The sequence below is a fragment of the Bubalus kerabau genome, chromosome 4, assembly GCF_029407905.1.
Source record: "Bubalus kerabau isolate K-KA32 ecotype Philippines breed swamp buffalo chromosome 4, PCC_UOA_SB_1v2, whole genome shotgun sequence".
NCBI lineage: Eukaryota > Metazoa > Chordata > Mammalia > Artiodactyla > Bovidae > Bubalus > Bubalus kerabau.
The window spans coordinates 27,331,379-27,355,402 of NC_073627.1; the positions used below are offsets into that span (position 1 = coordinate 27,331,379).

The following is a 24,024-nucleotide window of genomic DNA, read 5'->3' on the forward strand; positions in this document are numbered from 1 at the left end:
GGACAGGATGCCATGATCTTAGTTTTCTGAATGTTGAGCTTTAAGCCAACTTTTTCACTCTCCTCTTTCACTTTCATCAAGAGGCTCTCTAGTTCTTCTTCACTTTCTGCCATAAGGGTGGTGTCATCTGCATATCTGAGGTTATTGATATTTCTCCCAGCAATCTTGATTCCAGCTCGTGCTTCATCCAGCCCAGTGCTTCTCATGATGTACTCTGCATAAAAGTTAAATAAGCAGGGTGACAATATACAGCCTTGATATAGTCCTTTCCCTATTTGGAACCAGTCTGTTTCACAGCCGATTCTAACTGTTGCTTCCTGACCTGCACACAGGTTTCTCAAGAGGCAGGTCAGGTGGTCTGGTATGCCCATCTCTTGAAGAATTTTCCAGTTTGTTTTGATCCACACAGTCAAAGGCTTTGGCATAGTCAGTAAAGCAGAAGTAGATATTTTTCTGGAACGCTCTTATTTTTTCAATGATCCAACGGATGTTGGCAATTTGATCTCTGGTTCCTCGGCCTTTTCTAAATCCAGCTTAAACATCTGGAAATTCATGGTTCATGTATTGTTGAAGCCTGGCTTGGAAAAGTTTCAGCATTACTTTACTAGCTGTGAGATGACTCTGAACATTCTTTGGCATTGTCTTTTTTTGCGATTGGAATGAAACTGACCTTTTCCAGTCCTGTGGCCACTGCTGAGTTTTCCAAATTTGCTGGCATATTGAGTGCAGCACTTTCACAGAATCACCTTTTAGGATCTGAAATAGCTCAGCTGGAATTCCGTCACTTCCACTAGCTTTTTTCGTAGTGATGCTTTCTAAGGCCCACTTGACTTCACATCCCAGGATGTCTGGCTCTAGGTGAGTGATCACATCACTGTGATTATCTGGGTCATGAAGATCTTTTTTGTATAGTTCTCCTGTATATTCTTGCCACCTCTTCTTAGTATCTTCTGCTTCTGTTAGGTCCTACCATTTCTGTCCTTTATCGAGCCCATCTTTGCATGAAATGTTCCCTTGGTATTTCTAATTTTCTTGAAGAGATCTCCAGTCTTTCCCATTCTATTGTCTTCCTTTATTTCTTTGCATTGATCACTGAGGAAGGCTTTCTTATTTCTCCTTGATATACTTTGGAACTCTAAATACATAATTAAAAAAAAGGCATTCTGGTTTATCCCTTAGCCCAATGTGAGCTTGGCTAGCCACTTTTCTCTTAGACCAATCAACTTTGGTGCACCAAAAAAAAACAAGTGCACTTGAAAAACTAAGAAATGGATCCTAAATCCTGAAAACCCCACCAAGTTAATAGCATCCTGATAAGGCTTGTCAAAAGAGCTAGACAGCCAAACTTACAACCTTGGTTCCATCTAAAAGGCAACACTGGTCGAAAATGATTTGGTAAAAAGAATGTGATGCTATGCAGGAGATACTTAAAGTATACCACAGATGAGTTTTAACATGATTGTATACTTTAAAGAGAAAAATCTTAGCTTTAAGAAGCACTAGTCAGAGGCTTTCCTGGTGGTCTAGTGGTTAAGAATCCAGCTTGCAACATTGGGACATCAGTTTGATTCCTGGTCCAGGAAGATCCCACATGCTGTGGGGCAACTAGGCCCCTATGTCACAATGACTGAGCCTGTGCTCTGGAGCCCATATGCAGCAACTACTGAAGCCCTGAGTACCCTAGAGCCTGTACTCCGCCACAATGAGAAGCCCATACAAAGAGTAGCCCCAGCTCTTTGAAACGACAGAAAGTCTGCGCACAGCAACAAACACCCAGTGCAGCCAAAAAGTTAAATACAATTTTTTTTATAATTACTAGTAAGTTTTCAAGTATCTATACTAAAGGAGGTGAAAAGTGGTGTAAGTAAGTCAAAACAGACAGAAAAAGCAGAAATCCTAAACATTTCACTTTGGAATGTATTATGTAATTTTTCCTATAGATGTATAACCAAAATTGCATATGGGCTGAACTAATAATAAAGTGTATTTACACAGCTTGGCCATATATTAAAGACATCATGGAAGTGAATTCAGAATAAAAGAAGAAAGCCAGCATGAGATAAATTCCTATAGATAATTTACATGAGGATCATTTAAAACTATTATTATGTAATAGTTCCTCTCAACCTCACAGCATCCTCTTGAGGCTCAATCTTAGGCCACCGATTCTTTCAAATGAAAATCTGTAATTGTCATTTAGAAATACAAGGTGAGAACAACTGAGTTTCCAAAAGTGAATGAATCTAGACCTGGGGAGCCATGAGACAATCGTGCAACTGATGGGTTTTGCTCCCACAGATATGTAGGTGCATTATTGTGCCCACGGAGGTGGAAGTGAGTATCAACCTAACTGCAGGTCAATTTATTTCATAAAATCAAGGTATTCTTGAAAGTTTATGTAACAATTTCAAGTGCCAGAAAGGACTTCAGCAATCACCCTGTTTAAACCCTTTGATTTTAAAGAAGAAACTGAGCTACACAAAAGCTGCAACATGTCTGTCAAGCTATATAATAAAGTGAATATTTAAGTATCACTTTTTTATTGATATAACATGTAAAACTGTGTTAGTTTTAGCTGCACAACATAATGATTTGATATACACATATATAGTGAAATTATCACCACAATAAGTTTAGTTAATATCCATCATCACAGAGTCACAAAAAAATTTGCGTGTGATAATAACTTTTAAGATCTACAGGAAGTTCATTACTTAAGTAATTCACTTATATAAATAAATAACCTATATTTCTTGTAAAAAGAGACTTTATTTTGCTTAAATTGGACCACATTATCTGCTTTATCTTAAAGTTCCCGACTGTACAACTTCAGATGTACCAAAAATAAAACCAGTCCTCTGGAAAAGAACGTTACTCCCATAAAGCCTCTCACTACAGCACAGCAGGAACCCTCCTTTCCGATTAGTCTAACCACCTACTCTCTAGCCTATTTCTCAGCTCATACACGTGTTCCTCAAATCTGTTATTCCATCCTGAAGGCTAGGAACGTTCTCCTACCTCGTATGTGAATACCACTCTTCTGGATCCCGGTCAGACTTCAGCTTGCCTTGAAGTGTTTCCTAATCACCTCTGTTCACTCTGAATTCCCATCATATTTATTGTCACTTTCTTGGCAGTTAACAAATGTTACTTAGAATCCCTTACCTGATCATCAATATAGGATGCCCAGAACTATAACTCTATGTGTTTTTCCCTACCCTCAATTATCTTTTGGTAGGTGTAGCGAGAACTTGAAATAGGCACATAAAAACCAAAACAAAAACAGTTGGCAAAAAGATAAAATTGATTTTTTTCCCCTTTACTAAAATGTCCTTTAATGCTGTTTATCTTTTCAACCATAAAGATACTAAAAGAATAATTATAGGAAATGGAATATTATATAACCTTCAACACAGGAATTCCACTTCCACTTTAAGAGTCCATCCTAAGGAATCTGATCAGTGTATAAAGATTCATCATCACCAAAAAAAAAAAAAAAAGATTCATCACAGCATAATTTATAAGCAAAAATTGGAGAAAAAAGAAGTTCATTAGTAGGGAATTCACCACATAAAATATGATGCACCCATATAACACTATTTTTATGTAGTTACTTTAAAAGATTATTTTTAATGACATGAAAAATTTAAAGTTTTTTCTATTTTTCTCTCCACAATTTAATAATCAAAAAAGCAGATCTTCTCACTCTGAAAAAAAATAGAAGGTAGATTTGAAATAACATACAACTCTTTATCACTCAGGGCTTCCCTGGTGGCTCAGAGGTTACAGCTTCTGCCTGGAATGCGGGAGACCTGGGTTCGATCCCTGGGTCAGAAAGATCCCCTGGAGAAGGAAACAGCAACCCACTCCAGTACTCTTGCCTGGAGAATCCCATGGAGGGAGGAGCCCCGTAGGCTACAGTCCATGGGGTCACAAAGAGTCAGACATGACTGAGCGACTTCACTTTCACTTTATCACTTAAGAAGTAAAACACTAGCTTAGGAAGAAAAATAGTCCCTAACAATGTATTGAAGTCAACATATAATTATTTTCATAACTAAAATGTTGTTTCTTCATGCCAGAAGTTTCTGAAATAATTACCCACAACTTTCTCTGAAGGAAGTGTTCACCTATTCAGAGGACATCTCTGTAAGTGGTGACAGGACAGCAATGAGTCATCAAGTCAAGTCAACAACGACCACCACTATCATCCATCATCAGACCAAGGAGGCGGAGGGGAAATCCACTTATTTAGCACCTCTGATCAACAGATTTGAATACTGAAGTACACGAAGACCAAGACGGTAACTCGGCTGTCTTTTGCTGACTGGACTTCAACTTCAATGGCTCCCACAGCCATTCCATTTCAGGCCCTCATTCACACTCTCATACGTTAGCAAGGATCTCTTGGAATTGTTTCTAATTTCCAGATGCTAACTTCTCAATTTTTCTCTCTGAACTTCTATTCCATTTACCAAGAGGAAGGGAAGACTCACAATGAGAAAACAAGTACGAAAGCCCTGAAGGAGGACCTAGCTGGGCATACTGGAGGAACAGAAGGAAAGCCTGTGCAGCTTGAACATGGCGCACAAAGGAAAACGTCACAAAAAATAGACAGGGACCCTATCACAGAGGGCCTGACAGGTCATGATAAAGACTTTGGATGTTGTATTTTCAAAAATTTTTACATTCCCATGGTGAACTAATTTTATGTAAATAAAACACAGGTCTATGTTGCAAAGCTCACCTGCTCCTTCCAACAGATTAAACTGCCTGCCTGCTAAGCAGCCTCTCTTAAATGTCAATACATGCAAAGCCAAACACTTTATTTATATCTGCTAACAGACTGGGCTTACCAGGTGGCTCAGTGGTAAAGAATCTGTCTGCCAAGCAAGAGCCATGGGTTCAATCCCTGGGTCAGGAAGATCCCCTGGAGAAGGAAACAGCAACCTGCTCCAGTATTCTTGCCTAGAAAATCCCATGGACAGAGGACCCTGGTGGGCTACACAACTTAGTGACTAGGCAACAACAGACCATTACCCAGGCTTGACATCTCAAAGCTCTCTCATTCCTTGTCTACTGTCCATCCCCACTACCTAGGGGCTTCAGAGGTTTCCAAATCTCCAACCTACTCCTTCTTTTCTAGTCCCAATGCCACCATCCTAGTTCACACCAGCACCATTTCTTGTTCAGATTGCGGGAACAGTAACCACTTTCCAGACTTTCAGTTCCTTCCACATCAAATGTATCCTGTATGATGCATTTAGATACTTTGAAGACCATCAGCAAGCAGGTTATATACAAATTTATTAACTGAAATCCTGACTTTACTTCAAGCTCCACTCACATTTCTGCCTACTTAATATATTTATACTCAGCCTCATTCACATCTCAAATTTTAACAGGTCTAAAACTGAAGATCCTGACTTCTGATCTTCCCTCCAAACCCTCACCTGCTCCTCCCATTTCTATCCCCTGCTTCCATCTCAGTAAGTGATATCTCTAACCACCTATGTACTTGAGACAGAAACCTGGAAATCATCCTTGACACTTTCTTCTCCCAAACCCCCACATTCACTCTAAAATTTGATAGATTCTCTGACATACTTCTTAAATACTTCTCTCTATCACTTCTGCCACTGAGTTCCACCTGCAAAGATTCTTATTTAGGTGTTATAAGGTGCAGCCCAGGCTTTAGGAACTTCAAAAGCTCCCCAGGTGATTCTAACATGCGGCTAAGGACTACAGGTCCCAGACTCCTACTAACCTCTCCAAGCTTATTTCTACCACTTTCTCCCTTGTTCACCTAACTCCAGCCACCCTGGCCTCCCTACTTGTTTCTTGCACATGTTGGACACATATATTCCTCCTGGCTTTTGCCCTTGCTACTCCCCCTGCCTGGAGTTTCTGGTTTACTCCTCCACTTTCTATTTCTACAGATATTACTCAAATATTACCTTTGTAGTGATTTAATGAGACATTCCCTGGCCGTTCTATCTAAACTTGCAATACCCAACTCCACCCAAACGCTCAGTATCTCTTTCTCCATCTTTATTTTTCTCCTTGGGACCTACCACCTTCTAACATAACCATATATTTTATTTATCTTGTTTACTGCCTGAATATGCACTTCATGAGAGCAGAGATTTTTATCTGTTTTGTTCCTTCACTATATCCCCAGCACCTAGAACATCATCTTGCACAAGGCAAGTACTCGATTAAAAATTTAACTCCTCAGCAAGGCCTTCCCAGATTCCTCAATTAAACTTAATTTCCCCATTTACCCCCATGGTAATTCACTCCCTTCCTTCATAATATTTACAGTAATTTGTAATTATATTTTATTTATTGAAGTTCCTTTCCTAGAGTGGAAATTCTCAAATATGGATTTTCTGTTTGGTTCACCATTATATACAGCATTTCTCATGCTTAAGTGGCACAGAGCAACTATTTAAAATTTTTTTGATGAATGAACTAATAAATGATTGAGGCCAAATAAATTTTCTGAAAGCACACTCTGATCATATTATTTTTTCAAAAAATTTCAAAGTCTCTTCATCACTTACCACATTAAACCCTAACTGCCTGGTCTTGGTAAAAAGCGAAAGTCGCTCAGTCGTATCCGACTCTTTGCGACCCCATGGACTGTAGCCTGCCAGGCTTCTCCATCCATGGGATTTTCCAGGCAAGAATACTGGAGTGGGTTGCCATTTCCTTCTCCAGGAGATCTTACCACCCCAGGGATTGAACCCAGGTCTCCCGCATTGTAGGCAGATGCTTTACCTTCTGAGCCACCAGGGAAGACCTCCCATATTCTGAGCCAACTGACTTTCCTTTCTTATCTCCTATTTTCCCATGTGTCTTTTTCTTCAGCTACACTACACTGCTCATTGTTTCCAGTACACACCCTATACTAACAATGCATTTCCCCACCTCCACATTTTTGCTCTTGACATTCCTTCTACCTGAACTAACTTTTTATTTCTGCCTATCAAAATTCCTGCCTTTAAAATACCTACCCTTCAAAGCCCAGTTCAAATGCACCCTTTACAAAGACAGTCTTTCCACCCTAACTTTCCCAACTGAATGGTGGCTTCCTTTTGTTTTTTTGGCTGCACCACACAGCATGGGGGACCGTAATTTCCTGGCCATGGATCAAATCAGTGCCCCCTGTAGTGGAAACACTAAGTCTTAACCACTGGACAGCCAGGGAAGTCCCTCTTTCTTTTCTAAACACCAAAATACTGGGTTGGCCTAAAAGGTCATTCGGGTTTTTCCATAACATCTTACAGAAAAACTTGAACGACTTTATACAGTACTTTATATAATACCACAACAGAATATATAATACTGGTTTAATTCCCCACTCCTTTCAGAACATACCTTTTACCAAACCTTTTGTTTATAGTCACTCAATAGGTATCTGTTGAAGTCAGTTAACACCACCAGTCCTGTCTGTCATAAAACATATTTTAATTTGGGGGGAAGGGTGTTTTCTTTCACAAGACTCTTAAATGACCAAAAGATTTAAAGCTGCAATAACAGATTCCCAGCCTTAACCTTCCCTTCTATGCCTTTTCTGGAAAGGCAAGATCTTCCCAAAAGCAATTTTTGCAGCTCAGAATTTTTTTTAAATTTTTATTTAAATTTATTTATTTTTAATTGAAGGATCATTGCTTTACAATATTGTGTTGGTTTCTGTCATATATCAACATGAATCAGCAACAGGGTATATGGATGCCCCCTCCCTCTTAAACTTCCCTCCCATCCCACCCTACCACTCTAGGTTGTCACAGAGCACCAGATTTGGCAGCTCAGATTTTTTAATGTATTCAACTGCTTGAAAAAAAGTGTTAAGCTACACGTGCTACTATGTGACTAAACTCCCATAGTGAAAAACTGAAAGTGAAAGTCACTCAGTTGTGTCTTACTCTCTGCCACCCCATGGGCTGTAGTCCATGGAATTCCCCAGGCCAGAATACTGGAGTGGGTAGCCTTTCCCTTCTCCAGGGGATCTTCCCAACCCAGGGATAGAACCCAGGTCTCCCGAATTGCAGGTGGATTCCTCACCAGCTGAGCCACAAGGGAAACTCCATAAGCCATATTAAAATTGGTTACCCTACAATTATGACATGTTTGAAGGACTAGCTGAAAATCTGAATGCCTTAAATTCTGCTGTTTGAAAACAATAATTACTAGGAAACTATTTCTGTTCAACAAAAAATCTGAAACTTTTTAGAATCCTTCAAGTATCCCATTACTTTGCAACAAAGGTCCATCTAGTCAAGGCTATGGTTTTTCCAGTAGTCATGTGTGGATGTGAGAGTTGGACTATAAAGAAAGCTGAGCACCGAAGAATCAATCCTTTTGAACTGTGGTGTGGAGAAGACTCTTGAGAGTCCCTTGGACTGCAAGGAGATCCAACCAGTCCATCCTAAAGGAAATCAGTCCTGAGTATTCACTGGAAGGACTGATGCTGAAGCTGAAACTCCAATGCTTTGGCCACCTGATGTGAAGAACTGACTCATTTGCAAAGACCCTGATGCTGGGAAAGATTGAATGTAGGAGGAGAAGGGGACGACAGAGGATGAGATGGTTGGATGGCATCACCGACTCAATGGACATGAGTGAGCAAACTCCGGGAGTTGGTGATGGACAGGGAGGCCTGGCGTGTTGCAATCCATGGGGCTGCAGAGTCGGATACAACTGAGCGACTGAACTGAACTAAAGTATCCCTTCATTTCTCCATCACATTAAATATTGTTAAGTAACAGTATTAGCAATCCAGTAAAATTCTACCATGAAACACTTGCTGTACCTCAAATAATAGACCTTTGTTACCCTACCCACTGTGGTTCCCAAAGTGTAGTTCATAAATCCCTGAAAGTCCCTTTCAGTGAGTTTGTTGAAACTATTTTCACAGTATTAAGAAATTTTTGCCTTTTTCATTGTGTTGGCATTTGCACTGGTATACAAAATCAGTGCCTTAGTATAAAGAAAGGTAACGGCATCAAACTGTACTAGAGTCATGCGTGTCTTTTACCATCAGGGACTATTCTTCTTAAAAAGTCAATTTCACTTGAAAATATTCCTGAAGAAACAGTATTAATTTTATTAAGTCTGAGCCCTTGTATGGGTCTTTTAAATATTCTGCATGATGAAATGGGAAGTGTGTAGATAGCACTTCTATAGGATACTCAAGTACATTGGCAGTCTCCAGGAAAACCTCTTGTGACTCTTGATTTGTGAGCTAACCTAAATGCTTTTTTCATGGAATACTACTTTTACTTGGAACAAAGGGCAAACTGTGGTTATTCAGACATGAATATTTAGCAGATGTTTTCTTGAAAATGAATTGATTCTGTCACTTCAAGATACAAATACAAATACAAGATACAAATGCAACTGACAGTATTTGTAACTAATGGCAAAATCAAAGCTTTTAATCAAAAATTAAAATCTTGGAAATATTGTAGCTGCATAGATTCCCAATACTTAAAATTTTTTCTGATAAGAAGGAGAATGATATTAGCTAATGTGGTTTTTTTGGTATCATATTATGAAATGTGTCATTTGGAAGATGTTTAACTCAATGAACCAGCATTTCCAAACAACCAATGTATGATATCATAAAATCAAGTATCAGTTAAAGATCTATTTAAAGTACAAGAAAGACCAATGAATTTTAATATACAACATGATTTCAGATTCCATACTGCAACGTAACTTATGAAGAAACTACTGATTATCAAGTTTTGGTGTAGTATCAGAGAATATGCACAGCTGTCTGAAAATGCTCCTCCCTTTTCCAACTACAAGTACTTTGGACATATTTTCTTCATATATTTCAATCAAAACAATCTATCACATCAGGTTAAATACAGAAGCAGACATGATAGTTTAGCTGTCTTCTATTAAGCTGGATAGTTAAGAGATTCACAAAATCCAAAAGTGCCACTTCTAACTTTTTAGTTATTTTTCATAAAAATATATTATTTGTGTTAATATATTTAAAGTAGTTGATATTTTTAAATGCTTTACGTTTAATTTCTAATTTAGTAACTATGAATAGATATAAACTACACAAGGAAAAACTCAAAACTCAATTTTTAAGAGTGTAAAGAGTCTGACACCGAAAAGTTTTGAGAACCACTGCTTAAGAGAACTTGCCTCTGATTCCAGCCACCCTCAAAATTGCTTTGTGTATCCTCAACCAGAGTTGAACCTGAGGCAGATATCTGGTCTGGGGGAAGTCAAGCCTTAGACTGACAAAATCAAATATTGCTCGGGAATCTGAATTAAGCTTCATGGATCTTAAGGTCTGTATGTGGTGGTACACTAGAATCTATTAAGTCTAACTGCTTAAAATACCTGAACTGTTTCAGTGCCAGCCCTTTCTGAAGCTCTGGTCAGCTTTTCCTTGGATTCTATAACAGCTATTTCCTTTTGATAAATCTTTTATATGAGCTATTTTAAATAGGCTTATTTTCCTTATGATCAAGCGAGTCTTAATACCACAGAACCTCAATGTCATTACAAAAACCATTTAATTTGGGTCCTTACATGAGACAACAAATTATAACAAGGCTCCCCTCCATTTGAAGACAATATTCCTATATAAAAGTAAATATCACTCCAACAAAATTAAAAACTGAATGGAAATTATTGGTTCATTCAGACTAAGAGACAAACTTAATAACCAGCTGTTATATAAAATAGGCTTGATAATTTTCTTTCTCTTGGAGAAGGCCCTTATATATCATGTCAATATAATTTAGACAGCCTATGGTGTCATTTGGAGAAGGCAATGGCACCCCACTCCAGTACTCTTGCCTGGAAAATCCCATGGATGGAGGAGCCTGGTAGGCTGCAGTCCATGGAGTCGCTGAACGTTGGACACGACTGAGTGACTTCCCTTTCACTTTTCACTTTCACGCATTGGAGAAGGAAATGGCAACCCACTCCAGTATTCTTGCCTGGAGAATCCCAGGGACGGGGAAGCCTGGTGGGCTGCCGTCTATGGGGTCACACAGAGTCGGACACGACTGAAGTGACTTAGCAGCAGCTTAGCAGCAGCATGGTGTCATTAAACCACACCAATCTGACAGGGTTTGTCACAGAGGCTGATGAACCGAAAAAGAACAAGGTAGTGAGACTTGCCCTACCAGACAGAACAACTATTATAAAGCTATGACAATTAAGACAGTGTAGTATCAGCACAAAATATGCAAACAGACCAATGGTGCAGAATACAGAGAACACAAACACAAACCCTCATATATTTGGAAACACGTTAAGTGGTATCCTGGCATCCGGTCCCATCACTTCATGGCATCACTAAGATCATGGCATCAGATCCCATCACTTCATGGTAAATAGATAGGGAAACAATGGAAACAGAGACAGACTTGATTTTCTTGGGCTCCAAAATCACTGCAGATGGTGACTGCAGCCACGATATTAAAAGACACTTGCTTCTTGGAAGAAAAGCTATGACCAACCTAGACAGCATATTAAAAAGCAGACATTATTGTGCCGACAAAGGTAAGTCTAGTCAAAGCTATGGTTTTCTCAGCAGTTATGTATGGATGTGAGAGTTGGACTATAAAAAAAGCTGAGCGCCGAAGAATTGATGCTTTTGAACTGTGGTGTTGGAGAACTCTTGAGAGTCCCTTGGACTGCAAGGAGATCAAACCAGTCAATCCTAAAGGAAATCAGTCCTGAATATTCATTGGAAGGACTGAGCTTCAGAACTGACTCATTGGAAAAGACCCAGATGCTGGGAAAGACTGAAGGCAGGAGAAGGAGATGACAGAGGATGAGATGGTAGGATGCCACCACGGACTCAATGTCTGAGCAAGCTCCAGGAGTGATGGTGATGGACAGGAAAGCCTGGCATGCTGCAGTCCACGGAGCTGCAAAGAGTCAGACGTGACTGAACTAAACTGAACTGAAATGTTATCATAAAGTTGCAGTGGGCAAACATCAATATTCAACACACGGTGGTGGCTTACCAGGTGATCTTTATGGAAAGAAAATTAACCCTATTTTGGGTTTTCCTAATGAAAAAAATTAGATCTCTATGTAACACCAAGCATCAAAATAAATTCTAGATGGATTAAAAACCTAAATGTGAAAAGTGTAACTTTAAAACTTGTAGAAGAAAACACAGTATATAACTATTACCTCACAAAAAATGTACACCATAAAAGAAAAAAAAAATCTTTAAAGTTTAAACTTAGTTTCAAAAAAAGGTAAGGCTAAAAAACACATTAAAACATACCCATTAGGATGGCTACTATTTTTTTAAAAAAAGCATAGGATAACAAGTACTGCCAAAGACTTAGAAAAACTGGAACCCTTGTACACTGCTGGTAAGAATGTAAGACGGTGCAGCCACTACATTAAACTGTGTGGCGGTTCCTCAAAAAATGTAAAAATAGAATTAACATATGATTCAGCAATTCCACTTCTGGGTATAAACCCAAAAGAATTGAAACCAGAGTCTCAAAGAGATATTTGTCCACCTATGTTCAGAGCAGCATTATTCACAAGAGCAAAAGGTAGTGGCAACCCAAGTATCCACTGGTGGATGAATGGATAAACAAAATGTAATTATATACAAACAAGGGAGTATTATGCAGTCTTCAAAAGGAGGGAAATTCTGACAGCATGGATGAACCTCATGGATATCATGCTAAGTGAAATAAGCCAGATATAAAAGGACAAGTACTACATGATTCCACTCATATGAAGTATCTAAAGTAGTCAAAATCATAGAAACTGAAAGTAGTACCTGTTTTAAATACCAAGAAAAGGACTGTGTAGACCTCAAATCACAGTGAATGATTACACATATATCTCTTTTTCCTTACAAATAAACAGATTGCTAGGAGGAATTAGAGGCCTTCAGAGAACTACTGCAAGCTCTTCTTTGATATAGCTGGTGCCTCAGCCCAAAGATTTACGCCAACAGCTTCTTAGAAAGCAACACTAAAGAATAAAGGTCTTTGGGAACTGCCCTGGTGGTCCAGTGGTTAAGACTTCATGATTCCACTATAAGGGGTGCAGGTCTATCCCTGGTTGGGGAACTAAGATCCCATATGCCATATGGCACAGTAAAAAAAAAAAATTTAATTTTTTGAATTGTTAAAAAAAAAAAGAATAAAGGTCTTCACGGTCAAGTAAGGGTCACTGTCCAACTGTATAACTCCCATTTCGAGGTCTGCATCCAGCATTCCCAAAGCTGCATGACCAACTTTGCCACACACAGCAACTGTACAACTCCTGCCAATTCTATTAAAACATGACCATAGTTGCAAGAATGAAGGGCCAAGTGTTTCCTAGAGGCTAAGCTTCAAAATCGTTTTTTACTATAACAGGAGCTTGTCAAAAACAAAAGTAAAGGAAGCTACTGGAATGATTCACCATAACTGAAAACAAACACAAGAAACAGGTGTGCTTCCCTGAATACACAACCAAAATTTAATAAGGAGCCAGTACTGTTATGAAACCAGGTTGAGAATAAGCTTATAAAATCTGAAAGTAAATATGACAAGATGGCAAAAAGAAAACTGAATTTCAGATAAATATCAGAATACTGTTATTGTCAGGCTTTGAGTAACCTGAAATCCATAAGTTACTCAAAATATCACTAAATGGTTAAGAGTCTTATAAATCATTTTCTGCTAAGGCAGGAACATTTCATGCAAAGATGGGAACAATAAAGGACAGAAATGGTATGAACCTAAAAGAAGCAGAAGATATTAAGAAGAGATGGCAAGAATACACAGAACTATACAAAGAAGATCTTCATGACCCAGATAATCACGATGGTGTGATCACCAACCTAGAAGCCAGACATTCTGGAATGCAAAGTCAAGTGGGTCTTAGGAAACATCACTACGAACAAAGCTAGTGGAGGTGATGGAATTCCAGTTGAGCTATTTCAAATCCTGAAAGAGGATGCTGTGAAAGTGCTGCACTCATTATGCCAGAAAATTTGGAAAACTCAGCAGTGGTCACAGGACTGGAAAAGGTCAGTTTCATTCCAATCCCAAAGAAAGGCAATGCCAAAGAATGCTCAAACTACTGCACAATTGCACTCATCTCATACGCTAGTAAAGTAATGCTCAAAATTCTCCAAGCCAGGCTTCAGCAATACGTGAACCGTGAACTTCCAGATGTTCAGGCTGGATTTAGAAAAGGCAGAGGAACCAGAGATCAAATTGCCAACATCTGTTGCATCAGTGAAAAAGCAAGAGGGTTCCAGAAAAATATCTACTTCTGCTTTATTGACTATGCCAAAGCCTTTGACTGTGTGGATCACAATAAACTGTGGAAAATTCTTCAAGAGATGGGCATACCAGACCACCTGACCTGCCTCTTGAGAAACCTGTATGCGGGTCAGGAAGCAACAGTTAGAACCGGCCACAGAACAACAGACGGGTTTCAAATAGGGAAAGGACTATGTCAAGGCTGTATATTGTCACCCTGTTTATTTAACTTAAATGCAGAGTACATCATGAGAAATGCTGGGCTGGATGAAGCACAAGCTGGAATCAAGATTGCTGGGAGAAATATCAATAACCTCAGATATGCAGATGACACCACCCTTATGGCAGAAAGTGAAGAAGAACTAAAGGGCCTCTTGATGAAAGTGAAAGAAGAGAGTGAAAAAGTTGGCTTAAAGCTCAACATTCAGAAAACTAAGATCATGGCATCGGGTCCCATTACTTCATGGCAAATAGATGGGGAAATAGGGCAAACAGTGACAGTGAAAACTTTATTTTGGGGGGCTCCAAAATCACCACAGATGGTGACTGCAGCCATGAAATTAAAAGATGCTTGCTCCCTGGAAGAAAAGTTATGACCAACCTAGACTGCAAATTAAAAAGCAGAAACGTTACTTTGCCAACAAAGGTCTGTCTAGTCAAAGCTATGGTTTTTCCAGTAGTCAAGTATGGATGTGAGAGTTGGATTATAAAGAAAGCTGAGCACCGAAGAATTGATGCTTTTGAACTGTGGTGTGGAGAAGACTCTTGAGAGTTCCTTGGACTGCAAGGAGATCCAACCAGTCCATCCTAAAGGAAATCAGTCCTGAATATTCACTGGAAGGACTGATGCTGAAGCTGAAACTCCAATACTTTGGCCACCCGATGTGAAGAACCGAATCACTGGAAAAGACCCTGATGCTGGGAAAGATTGAAGGCATGAGGAGAAGGGGACGACAGAGGATGAGATGGTGGGATGGCATCACCGACTCTATGCACATGAGTTTGAGTAAACTCCGGAAGTTGGTGATGGACAGGGAGAGGCCTGGCGTGCTGCAGTCCATGGGGTCGCAAAGAATTGGACACGACTGAGTGACTGAACTGACTGACTGAGGAATTAGTTTAGACCCTAAACAGGTTTAGAATATAGCTCCACTGTATCTTTCCCTTGTATTAACTTTTATTAGTGTGATGGGTTTTCAGGAAACACTGAGGATGCATCAACATTTCTGAGTCCACAGCACACAACAGAAATCCACAGGATTTAGTACTGTTCCAGACCCTGTGTTAAGACAGCTAGATATTAGAGCTCATGGCCTATCTGAAAATTTTCCTTAATTATGAACAATTTGTCACTTTTTCCATGATGAAATCTAGTGATAATAAAAAATATATGTTATTACAGCATAATCTTACATAACACTCCAACTGTGTTGGAGAAATGTGTGTAAATAAGGAAAAGGGAGGAAAGACAAAGACACTTACACATGTACACACAAAGGTATATAATGCTCAAAACCCCACATCTCGAAAATATTACATACAAATTATCAGTTTATAAATTTCATCTTGTATACCTTTCATCTCAAAAAAAAAGCAAGTTTGCTCATGAGAAAAGAAATTCCACAGTCTCTTCTATGCTGTGCTGTGCTTAGTCACTTAGTCATGTCTGACCCTTTGCCACCCTATGGACTGTAGCCCGCCAGGCACCTCTGTCCATGGGAATTCTCCAGGCAAGAATACTGGAGTGGATAGCCATGCCCTCCTCCAGGGGATCTTCCTAACCCAGGGATCGAACCCGGGTCTCCCGGCATTGCAGGTGGATTCTTTTACTGTCTGAGCCGACAGGGAAATCCAGTCTCTTCTATAGCTAACCTTATATTAGTGATGTGGGGTTGGGAAGCAATGCTCTCTTGAGAGATACTAGCTGTTTTTCACAAACAGTACTCAAGATAAGAAAGCTGTGAGGTCTAAGATTCAGAATCCAACAATGCCAGTGACACAGAAATGAATCAAACACTAGGTGCACTGTGTTAAAAGAAAGACACCTTTAATTGTTAGAATTTGGGGCCAGAAGCTCCATACGGAGATTAACAACACAGTTTATTAAAATGGAAGGAAGTGTAATATAGATATATAAGCATACAGAGGTAAGGTGAGGGGACATCTGAGACAAGAAAAAGGAAAGTGATTCAGTGGCTTCCTCTACTAGAAGCTTATACACCAAGTGTAAAAGGCTCCCAAAGGTCAAACATGGGACATTTTGAGCATCCAAAAAAAAAGTCTGTAATTATTGGTAAAACACAGAGAAAATTAAAATCCATGAGTTTATAAAGATACCAAAACAGAGCAAAAAAAAAAAAAAAGAAAATTCATTTCCTATCATTAGAGGTATACCAACTTCTTACTCAGAAAATTGCTAAAGGATTCTGAGTAAATTAAGAATTTATCTGAACTTTTGGGAAGAAATTATAATCTATTCCTAACTGATGAGAGATATCTTTACAGATGATGGAAGGCTAATCAATATAAAAGGAATGTTAGAATTAGAAAATTACCATTTTGTAATAGCCAAAGAAATAGTTGATTCAGGCAAAGATTGTTATCAGTAGGTGATAAAGGCTGCTGAAGAAGCATAAGAGTATTGTGTCAAAGTGTCACTACTCTACCTGCTAATTACAAAGTCTTTACAATGGAGAGATCTGGTATTTATCATCTTGAACAAACAAATCCATCACCATTAACAGTCAGACATTATGACATGATGTTTCTCTTATTGTGATGTGACATGAGGTACAGAGCATCACCTATGAAGTATTATTACCAAAAATGTTTAACTGAATCTAAGCAAGACTTCACTGCCAGTTTGTAAGGAAATACAGGGATAAAGGAACAAATTACATGAAACTGAGAGGAATCTCCAGTTTCTCAGAAAACTCTAGAAGTGATATATTATACAAGACAAATGGCCTGGTCTCTTCAAAAGCAAAGACTGCATCGATCCTAAATGAAGTGTTTTAGATTTAAAAAGAGACTAAGGAAACATTTTTGGAGAAAAAATACCAATAGCTAACAAGTGTTGTGTTGGAGACAACTGGGAAAACCTGAACAGGAACTAGATATTAGATGGTACTGGGAAAGTGTTGTTAATCGCCTCCGCTGTGACAATGTACTGTAAGATCGATGAACTAAAACAATGTCTGTTTTAAAAAGATGCACTAATGTATTTAAAGTATTAAAATGTCATGACGTCTACAATGTAAAGATTTATATATTATATATAAACACATATGCACATATAAAGTGGCTCCCCCGGTGGCTCAGCAGTAAAGAATCTGCCTGCAATGCAGGAGACCCAGGTTCAATCCCTGAGTTGGGAAGATCCCCGGAAGGAGGGCACAGCAACCCACTCCATTATTCTTGCCTGGAGAATCCCATGGACAGAGAAGTGTGGTGGGCTACAGTACGTAGGGCCACAAAGAGTCAGGCACAACCAAAGTGCCTGAGTATGCACACATGCACATACACAGATAAAACAAATACAGTAAAACATGGAAAACTGCTGGAATCTAGGGAGTAATTGGTATAAAGATGACAACTGTACTATTCTTTCCATTTTTCTGTATGTTTACAATTTTTTACCTAGACAGCTCAAAATGCACTTCCTTTCCTCCAGGAAGGCCTCCCAAATGAATTCTCCTCTATTTGCTCACAATTCATAGTGAAGCACACATTCTGCAACTATCTTTCAGAGTACTAGCAGCAATATTCTGTGCAGGCACTCAGAAAAGGATCTCAAATAACTGAGTTAGTCTTTTAATTTCTCAACAGAGTAGCAGTTCACTTGCATAAACAATCTTGAGTCACAGCTCTCAAAGGGAGATCATCAAACATCACTTATGGGGTTACAGAATTTCCCATAGAGAAACAATCAGCAAGAGTTATAGGGAGAAACTAGAATACAAGTTGTACATGTCTTCCTAGCATTGCTTTTTTTTTTTTTTTTCTAGCATTGCTTTTAAAAAGCCATGTTATCCAGGCATATGACTTTATTCTCATGAGATTATTCTTCAGTCCAACAATATCTTTCACCACTACCCCTGGTCTGCAAAACAGTGACAATATTTATCCACAACTCCTGGGGATAATGAAGCTTAACAAGCTACATAATGAACTTTAAAATCTCACACAAAAGAGTACACAAAGTTTTATTGTTTTTGTTACTGTTTTGTTTTTTTTTGGCTGAATTGTGAGGCATGCAGGATCTTAGTTCCCTGACCAGGGATCAAACCCATGCCCACTTACTGGAAGCATGGATTTTCCACATTGGACTGCCAGGGAAGTCTCCTGCAGGAAGACTTAAAAAATCAGATAGTACAGTGCTGGTGAGGAAAGAGCCAGACTCACACTGCTGGCAGGAATATAAATTAATACAACTTTTATGAAAAGCAATTTAGCAATATTTAACAACATTAAAAATCCATATAGCTTTCCACCTGGAATTAATCCAACAGACATCGATGTACATAAAAAGGACACATGAGGAATTAATTGTAGCACTGGAAACAACCTAACTATCCAATCAACGCTGGCTGGATAATGGCACATCTATACAGAGGAATATCTGCCAGCTTTCAAAACAGAAGAGGTTAAAAAAAAAAAAGGAAGAGGTACTCTATGTACTGTATGAAATGACAGCCAAGATATACTAAGTGAAAAAAGCAAAGTGCAGAATAGTAGGCATAGAATCTTACCATTTGTATAAACAACAAATAAAAACAAAAACACCAAAGAATATATAGTTGTATATGCATGTAAAAGCCTTATCTATGCAAGGTAAACAAGATACAGGAAACAATTTCCTTCAAGGGAGGTATCTAGAAGGATGAAAGGAGGACATACTCTATGTAGTTTCTGATTTTTGTATCGTATGTGTGTACATGTGTTATCCATTTTAAAGAGTTATTTTTTTAAACAAGGCTCTACACCAATTTAAGGCTTTCCATGGCAACCCACTCCAGTATTCTTGCCTGGAGAATCCCAGGGACAGAGGAGCCTAGCGGGCTGCCGTCTATGGGGTCGCGCAGAGTCGGACACGACTGAAGCGACTTAGCAGCAGCAGCAGGTGGCGCTAGTGTAAAGAATTCATCTGCCAACGCAGAAGACATAACAGATGCTGGTTCAATCCCTGGGTCAGGAAGATCCCCTGGAGTAGGAAACTGCAACATGCTCCAGTGTTCTTACCTGGAAAATTCCAAGGACAGAGGAGCTACAGTTTATGGGGCCGCAAAGAGTTAGACAGAACTGAGTGACTGAACACACTGCACCCATCTGAATTATTTAATTAATACTTATCTTAACCTAAAAGCATTTCATGTCTTCACACCATACAACTTTTTTATGAGACTTCAGTAAATTCAACCAGATAAAAAGAAAGCACCCTATATGACAGAAGTCTACTGAGAAGAAAAAAGGACATTTATTTACCTCCATTTTACTTCAAAATTTTACCAGACTAGGGGACTTCCCTGGTGGTCCAGTGGTTAAGGCTGTGCTTCCACTGCAGGTGGCCTGGGTTCAATCCCTGCTCAGGGAACTAAGACCCTGCATGCTGCATGCATGGCCAAAATTTTTTAAAAATTAAAGAAATAAAAAAGATTTTACCAAACTACCTGACAGAAGTCTGGACACAGGCAACATTGAACATCTCCAAGCACTAAACTAACAGCTATGAAGAGCTCTAAAAGGATAAGTCCCAAAGTATGAAATGGACATCAACCACCCCCAGCCTAAGCATGAGGTGGTCACAATAACTTATACTTCAGTCTTCACACAAGAAAAAAGATGAATGTCCAGCTCTTTCAAAGGATACAAGAAGATAAATGCTAAGTCACTTCAGTCGTGTCTGACTCTGTGTGACCCCATAGATGGTAGCCTACCAGGCTCCCCTGTCCCTGGGATTCTCCAGGCAAGAACACTGGAGTGGGTTGCCATTTCCTTCTCCAATGCATGAAATTGAAAAGTGAAAGCGAAGTCGCTCTGTTGTGTCCGACTCTTAGCGACCCCGTGGACTGCAGCCTACCAGGCTCCTCTATCCATGGGATTTTCCAGGCAAGAGTACTGGAGTGGGGTGCCATTGCCTTCTCTGACAAGAAGATATATGCCCCCCAAATTCTTGTGCTTCCTACGTCATTGTTTGGCTCCAGCTGTAACCATTACAACAGAAAACAGCACAAAAGACAGCTGAACCATGCCAAGGCCACAGTAAAATGAGGAAGTAAAATATATATATATACTTTAAAGCCCAAGAACTTAAGGCCCTAGAGTTAAGAATGATAGCCCCTTCTCCCCAAAAAAGCCTTGAGAGATGAGTATCAAAGAAAGAACACAAAGGAAAGAAAAGAGAAAATAAGGCTTCCTAATAATATGTCCGACTCAATGGACATGAGTTTGAGTGAACTCCGGGAGTTGGTGATGGACAGCGAGGCCTGGCATGCTGCAGTTCATGGGGTCGCAAAGAGTTGGATACAGCTGAGCAACTGAACTGAACTGAAATGAATAATATGTCCCATTCCTAAGTTATCCAGACAGGAAGCAAGGTTGGCAAAGACAACTAAAAGAACACAGAAAATGTACACCACCACCCCCGCCAACAATTTAACTATTCATTTCAATGCTATTCAGCAAACCTTTTGCTTGTAAGAGTTTATCATCTCTTCACCCTGTTCTGATGGCAGCGAGTATTCAAGAATGGCAACATAGGAGCAAATCAAGGGACCATGTATAATCTGCCAACTGAAAAACACAGGTTCTAGATCACTGAGATATTACTGCACCTTAAAGTTCTTTTTAAAAATTGCTCTTTGTTATTTGCAAATGTGAAAGAAACACCATTCTTGTTACTTAAAACTTCCACTGGCTAAGTTATCGCTCACCAGTAGTTTCAGATTGCTTTTTTCATGTGCTATTCAAAACATCAATAATGCACAGCTAAAAACGAAAGCACTAAAGAAGATCTTTTACCAAAAAAGAGGCAAATAGGTCACACCGAGGAGGGCTAGAGATCAGAGTACATAGATGTCTTGATGTACAGTTACTACTCTAAGCCTTATACTCTTTACTTCATCTGGGTCTGTGAGAATAATAAGTAATTTTACTAAAAGGAAACCCCCCTTACTTTCTTTTTTATGGCCCTAGTCCTCCTTAGAAAGGCTACCAAAATCCCTTGCCAGAACAATTGCCACCTACTCCTAAATTTAGAGGAGGTTTGCATTAGCGATACAACATGACGATGGAAGAATCCGAGGAAAGAAAAGGAATACTAGAACTATAAGTTCCAATGGCAGTTTCCAAAGAAGGGTCAGCGTAGGGAATGCTTGCTCTCGGAGGCGTTTGGAGCCTGGGAATCCCTATGACAACACAAGACGCGAAAGGTGCTTTGTCATAAATTCCCTCAAATAATTTAAACCCTCCCTTTTGGAGAGAAGCAACAGGCCCACTATCTGGCACCAAGTCTAGCTAGCCCACTGCCTAGGATGAAGGCGGGCGCGCGGTCAAGTGGCTCTTTATCCCGCAGGTCCCTGCAACACAGCGATGCGCATGCGCCCCGAGGGCAGCGACCAAGCACCCCTAGCTCGTTCACACTCGAGCATGCGCAGTCACCCATCTCGCCGCAGGCGACAGCTCACTATTTGGCAAGGGGGATGGGACTGGGAAAATAATGGGGGGGCCGAAGGCAGGGGGCGCGTTTGTGTCTCCTGAATGCTTGGGATTAGGAGAAGGCACGACTGCTGGCATTCGCGGGCCATGTAATCCGGGATGTGGGAAATGGGACAGAAAAGAGTCTATGTGCGGCGCGGGGTGGTGGGGGGGGGAGAGTGGGGGGTCAGTCACCTCTTAAGGGAGACACCCCCCCCCCACTCAGACAGGACAACCCTTTCCCTCGACTCTCCTCCCCCCACTCACCTGAGAGCGGCGGCGACAGCTGCTGGTCCCCGTCCCCCTGCGCTCGCCTCATACTGTCCGCAACATCCGGGACCTGCGAGACCGCCGATACACAAATACACACACACAAGGAGCGCGCACACTCACACACACACACACACCGAAACACACCGGCCCGGGCGTCATGGCGTCAGCACGTCGACGCAGCGAGCGCGTACCCGCCGGGGCCCCACCCCGCGCGGCCTCCGCCTCCTCTACTCCGCTCCCCTCCCCTTTTTAGGTTCTCCAGCTCCTCCTCCCTCTGCCTCAAGACTCCGCCTACCTTGCCTACTGCGCATGCGTCCCTTGTGTCGCCAGGGCCCGAAGATTTGAAGGGAAGGAGGGGCTTGAGAAAAAAGAGGCGGGAACTCGCAGAGGGTCGCGTGTAGGGCGCGGCAGTCTGCGCGGAGGTGCGAGGACGAAACAGCGGCTCACCAAGATTGGGAGTCGGGTGAGCGTAACAATAAAGGCATTTAACAACAGCACCTTATATTCGTTAGCAGCTTGTGGATAACTAAAGACGTTTACATATATTACCTCATTTTTCTAACCAGTTCTGTGTCAGTAAAATATTTTGAACTTTTTGATGATGTTAGAGACTTTTAAGTAACTTAAAAAGTTGAGCTTTCGGAAACAAAAAGGCGCATTCCTTTGCGGTAAGGTGGGCATGTAGGTGGCTTAACTGATAGCAAGCTGATTCACAAACAGTTTATTTTCTTGGACACCTGGGTCCCCAGTTGGTCTCACATCCTGTCTCCTAAGGACTATCATTGATTGCTGAGTTGAGTAAAAGAAATATATCTCAGGGATTTCCCTGGCAGTCCAGCAGTTAAGAAACACTCTGTGTTTCCGCTGCAGGGGGCACTGGTTTGATCCCTGGTCAGGGAACTAAGATTCTGCCTGAATGCTGCATAGTGCAGTTAAAAAAAACCTTAAAAAAAAAAAAAAAAGGTCTCAGAGCATCTGGGCCCTGGGAGAAAGAAGTTACCTTCACCAGTGATGGAATATTTGATTTATTATTGCTACAATTCTTGCCTAAGCTTAAACTTTAAAAATTTTATTCTTACTGAATCCAGCCAAATAATCTGGAGCAGGCATTGTCTCTTTTCCATACTGAGATTGTATCATTATGTAGACACACACACACACACACACACACACACACACAAACGTGTGAGGAAGCATCTTATCCAAAAAAGCAACCAGATAAACCTGTGTGGGTCATGGGGTAACAAAGTATGAACCCTGCCTTGTGAAAACTGGAAGCTTCTGGAAGCTCTGCTTCTGTGGGACTGTCTCCAGGACACAGTGCTCACTATGTCCTGCCACATGTGTCCTGGGGCCCCTTGGCTGGTGAGTCTGTTCAGCAGGGACAGCTGGAAAGCACATGAGCCAAACCACATGGGAAGCTGTGACAGTGCCAGACTGTTGTCCACTTTCAAATACACAAACAGACCCTACAAAATACCCTTGGAATGACAGACAAAACAGTCCTAAAGCTTCCTCAACCCATGTTTTAGCCAAAATGATCAAGAAATGGAGATCCTAGACTTCCCTGGTGGTGTATGGATAGGAAGCCACCTGCCAATGCAGGACATGTGGGTTCAATCCCCGGTCCAGGAAGATTCTGCGTGCCTGGGATCAACTGAGGCTGTGCGCCACAGCTGCCGAAGCCTGTGCTCCTAAAGCCTTGTGCTCCACAACAAGAGAAAGCTACCACAATGAGAAGCCTGCACACCACAACAAAGAGTAGCCCCTGCTCACTGCA

At 40.5% G+C, this 24,024-nt stretch overlaps 1 protein-coding gene across 4 annotated transcripts in view; it reads right to left on the reverse strand.

Moving 5' to 3' along the window:
- The window catches only part of SPOP (speckle type BTB/POZ protein), an 83,127-nt gene extending 60,629 nt beyond the window's left edge, over positions 1 to 22,498 (reverse strand). For 3 of the 4 annotated variants that reach the window (XM_055576160.1, XM_055576158.1, XM_055576159.1), the window contains exon 1: positions 22,239 to 22,498. The gene's annotated coding sequence lies outside the window, so the exon portion shown is untranslated. The remainder of the gene's footprint in view (positions 1 to 22,238) is intronic. The other variant, XM_055576161.1, reaches the window with a different exon arrangement.
- Positions 22,499 to 24,024: the final 1,526 nt, after the last annotated feature.